This window comes from Diachasma alloeum, unplaced genomic scaffold, assembly GCF_001412515.2.
Source record: "Diachasma alloeum isolate Michigan unplaced genomic scaffold, Dall2.0 Dall_scaffold_78908, whole genome shotgun sequence".
Taxonomy (NCBI): domain Eukaryota; kingdom Metazoa; phylum Arthropoda; class Insecta; order Hymenoptera; family Braconidae; genus Diachasma; species Diachasma alloeum.
This window is the reverse complement of record NW_021683643.1, coordinates 1,587,009-1,592,269: the sequence shown is the minus strand read 5'-3', so window position 1 is coordinate 1,592,269 and position 5,261 is coordinate 1,587,009.

Below are 5,261 nucleotides of genomic sequence, written 5' to 3'. Positions count from 1 at the left end.
TGATTAATAACAATTCAAAGATATCAAAATCAAAACAAATTAAAGGTTCAGACTACTTGAACGAATTCTATATAAAATTTGTTCGATCTGTACTCGTTAGTGTCTCAGTAGCGAGAGTGAGCTCTCGCAGGTCATCACCGCTATGGCACCTATTGTGATTGACCGTGGCACCTTATTTGGGTACACTGTTGGAAATTTTTTGAAATTTCACGGAAGACTTTATACTGAATCTCATGAGAGTGACATTGAATCGGATTTACACTGAGAAAAAAATTTATTCCTTCCAAGAAAATGTTATTGGTGATATCTTTTTCATACTCTTAGTAGAAGAAAATATCTCTTTTGGAACGTATTTCTCCAGGCCAGTCATTTCCAGGTGCTCCGAAATCAGTTCCAAGCGTGAGAATTATGGTGATCTATAAGAATATTCTTCTGCATATGACCTCGAAGAAACTCCAATAATAATTATTAACATTTGGAATTATTCCAATTTTCTTTACCTGAGAAAATCGCCAATTTGTAAAATCCGGAAGATATCGGAGAACATTTTGTCAAGGTCATATGTAGCATAATAATCAGATTGTTCATCTTCACTGTAATTTTCGAGGATAGACTTGGACTCTCTGAAAATGACTGTCCTGGAAAAATTCGTTCTGAAAAAATATTATCTTCTGACGAGAATATCAATCCTTGGCAGGAATAATTTTTTCTCTCAGTGTAGGGTAAATATGCAGAAAGACTCCACCACGCATATTTTGAAAAATATAATACTAATAACTATTTTAACGTGCGGAATGCATGTTTTATAACCGAAAGGAATGTCGGAAAATGATATGACACCAATAACAAATCGATGTTTACGTTTTCAAGGCTATTCGATGGGTTTGAATCCGACACGTTGTCGGGCCACCGTGGCATCGTGGTTTCCGGCTGATATACCGGATAGCACAGCCAAATTTCATATTGAATAATTTTACCGTAAGGAGGGCGGCGGAGGTAAATCGGCTCGTGGCTGTGGGGGTATCAGTTGAGATCCTGCATCACCTCATCTGTGTTGTCCCATGTCTTTCTATGTACCAACATGTGTTGTCCTTGGGACCAGACACCGCCACGTTATTTTGAGTTATTCCTGGGTAACGCAGTATTCATTTCCGATAAATTAGTATATTTCGTAACGAGTGCAAAAAAGTGTTTTTTGGCGAGTGGGCGCCTTCGCCTTAAATAGCCTCGTAAGGAGTAAGGAGCCTTCGCCTTAAAGAGCCTCGCCTTCGGCTCGTGATATAATCCCACGAGCTAAAAAACATTTTTCCACCAGTTACGAACAATATTTTTCATCACTATGTGGCGGAAATTGGACTTTTAGGCACGCGGAGCGTGCCGAAAAGTTCACTTTTCGTCACAGCGTGATGAAAAATATTTTACAGGTATTCTTCTAATAATCCTTACAACCACCTTACAAACTTGCAAATAAATCGCGAGTGGGGGAGTCTTTATGCATATTTACCCAATCTTAAATTAAAACGTCTTAAAGACACTAGTTTTTAAACAATGTTCTCCATTCAAAATCCAATATTTCCTTGCAATAATTTTTCCCAAAGACGTCGTTGACGAGCCTCGTAATTGTGATGCGAGATCGTTATTTTGATGGCTATTCTGCCTCTATTCACCGTGCAAATGTTATTAGTAAGTTAAATGCACACGTAGGTACATCAAGTGGTAAACGGGATCTTATTATTTTTGTAATCCGATAGGAGTGATTATTTTTTTCATTATACACCCACAACTTTTGAAACATGTTATCCATGTGTACACGTATAACACTTTGGTGCCTGAAATTTCCACGGTATCGTAATGCTTTTGCCGGAGGGGGTCTATGGCACCGAAACTAGATCCAATTTCCTAACTCCACTGCCAGATCCCTCGGTCCTCCTTCTCATTCCCCCCTCCTCCGCCCTCTCATTCCTCCTGTTTTCCTCTCTTTACGCGTGTACACTGTAGCATAAGCGTTTTCGGGTGAGAGTAAAACGGAGTAAGTACGTATAGAGGGCGCAACTGCGGCGGAGCCTTGTTATTGTTATTGAAATGTGTAGATAGCGTCTCGAGGTTGAGCTTTACGGTTGCAGGGAGAGAGAGGTAGAGAGAGAGAATGGTTTTGCTGCACACGTATATCCGTCTGCAAGCCGGTAGTGGGATTTCTGGAGAACGTGAGGCGGCGCTGGCGGGGGGAGGGGGCGTGCGGAGGTTAGAAGGGATATGCATGGGATGAGATGGAAGCCCATGCACACCATCCACAGCATCCGGCACCAGAGGGAATGGCTGACTCGGGTGGTTGGCAAAGGGTGGAGTAAAGACTGTATGCAGCCGTTTGGGATTTCACTGGTAACCCAGAAGAGATACTCAAGATGGTGGGGCTATATGACTGACGCCACTAGACGCACTGTCATTAGGCGGTGGTTTTGGGGGTTGAAAATTGTTTATTTAATTTGGTGAGATTCACAGTGAAAAAATATTTTGATTTCCGATAGTGTATAGAGCTTCAGTTCCTACAATTCACTCATGCTATCTTTCTGGAACCGGCCTACTGTAACCTCCTTGTCTCAAAAATGTAAGAACTCTATGAATAAAGGTGAAATTTGAAATTTGTAAAATAAAATAGAATTATTTCGTAGTTATTGGGCTCTGTGATCGTTGACTTCAATTTTTTTTTGCTCAGTGTAATTTCTTCATATTGACCCTTCATATTTTTCTAGATATTTAAAACTTGACGTGAAAGGTATTTCCTTTTATCTGGTAATAGGTTTCTGACATTATTACTGTATGCTGATCTCGATATTTTTACAAAATAATTTTAAAAAATGAGTGTAATAATGAGTTCGGATCCATTTTCAGAAAAGCAATTTCTCATCTCAGCAGAAGACTTGAACTAACTTCTTAAACCCATCACCAGGCCGACATCAAGAGGATGCACAGGCACAGTAATTTGGTAACACTTCCTGTTTATATCTTCTTTCCATCATCTAAGGCAAAATCCAACCGCGATATATGAACTGCGTTGTATCACTGAAAAATAACGGCAGTTATTAGACTCTGAATCACATCCACAACAAGATGAATCTTAGATTGAAGTGCATCAAAACCGCTGCTATTTTTCAACAGAAAAATATTTTTCTGAATTTTTTATTCCTCCACTCACTGCACGGAATTGTTATTATACTCCTTTATTTATTTTTCTTTTCCCCGAGTTTGTCTAAAGCTCGTGTTTCTCCGGGCATGAAATGCCAGGTGGAGAGGCTGAAAGTCGGGACTCATCGTCGAATACCACCGAGGATTTTATAACGCTCCACGTGTATACAATGTTGGCCGCTTCAGACCCTCACTTTTTTCACCCACCTCCTTTTTATGTTTATCCCCTGTATCTCATGTAGCAGTTTCCCGTAAGTCCAGTATTGTGTCTCTCTCTTGCCTCAAGAAAAATGGTTCTGCCGACAGTTATGAGGGTGGCCCCAATGCAGCCTCCAGTTGATGAGGACGTCACAAAGGACAACCGCGGGTAACTAGAAGGTTCAAAACTACACTGTTAGAAATTTGTTTAATTTCCAGTAACGATTGCAATTGAATTTTCAAAGTTGGGGGGTTTAATTCAATTTAAGATCACATCGTTCATGAAAGTTCTCATTCATCCTGAAAATTTAATAAAATACCGATTTTCATGGTGAGCTCTTATTGATATGTCAAGGATAGCTTGAATTTTAGATGTCACTATGAAATTTGAATATTAAATTCAGTTGAATTTTCAATTAACTGAGAATTCCGAAGAATAATGACCTAAATTTTTATTATTTTCAATCATTTTCGTTGTCGTATGGACTGGGAAATTGAAATTTCATTGAATATTCAAAGTTACATGATTTTTCAATAACAAAATAGAGATAAATTTCATGCAAATTTAGTGTTGTTAAAAATTTCAAGTTTTTCTGTTTGAAATTTCAAGAGTAATTTCCTAACAGTGTACTGGAAATGAGCTGACCGAGAGGGGACATTTGACTGATTTTCAGCGTTTCATGTTTAATTTTGAGGAGTCTGTCCTCAATTATTGCAGATTCGCGATTGTTAAATTCAACGAGTACAAAATTATGGAATTCACTGATTGTATCAATAATTTTTATTTATATTATCACTAATTTCCAGTGACATTGTCAATAAGTTTAAGAAAAATGTCACTGATTTTCAGGGAAACATCTTCAATTTTGCAGAATCCATAAAAACTTCACTTTACGCATTCGAGATTCACTCCCTGTCACTTCGTTCGTGAGGTTTTACGATACGAGTGCATCAACGTGTTTTTTGACCCGTGAGAGGTGTGTAGCTCGCCGAAGGTACCACTTTTCTCGTGAGTGCCGAACGCTGTTTTCCATCACAATGTGCACGGAGAAAATTATTTGGCGAATTACAAAAACTATTTGTTGAAAAAATGAATTGTCTACTAATTAATTAAAATTCAGAAAAGATTTTTCAATTTGATTCGACAACCATTTGCTAAATTTCCAATCAACGTTTGTCAATTTTTCTGATGGATGCATATTCCATTTTCTGGCGGAAAAAATTACAGAAAAATTCCAGAATTTTTCTGGAGAAATACAGGCAAAAATTACCGTGCCTGCGTGAGTCACTCAGAAAACCCCATGGAGTGTATGGAGTGTACGGAGTGTCCCGGAGGGATTCACGCAGGAGTGTGAATAGCCACTATACCTATTAAAAGCGGAATGCGCGGCAAACGTATGTGGAACGTTTGACAGGCCAATGTATCTCTACAGCGTTATACACCTCATGAAGAGATAATAAAGGGCACTTATTTTATTTCTCAGCCATTCTATCACAACACTAATTAATATTTCACTGAATTGATATTATGAAAAACATTAACCTGGCGTTTCAGTAAGGAGATATGTGAGAGAGGAGACTAGAGGAGGCGACGGAATAAATTATCTGGTCACGTTGATGTTCGTGGTTGCGGAGGGGGGACGAAGAGTGCCGAAATCGTACGAATGCGCGATCGGGTCCTAGGATTCTGGTAGAGCACCGAAAAAATTTGCCAGCCAGTGTCATAATTTTTCTCATATTTATCGTAAAAATTCCCTATCGCTTCGATTTTACCGTGCTGCACAAGAATTTTTCCCCGCATTTATCCGAAAAATGACTCGTGCAACAATACGTTTTCATCACGCTGTGCGAAAAAGTAACTTTTTAGGCACGCTTCGCGT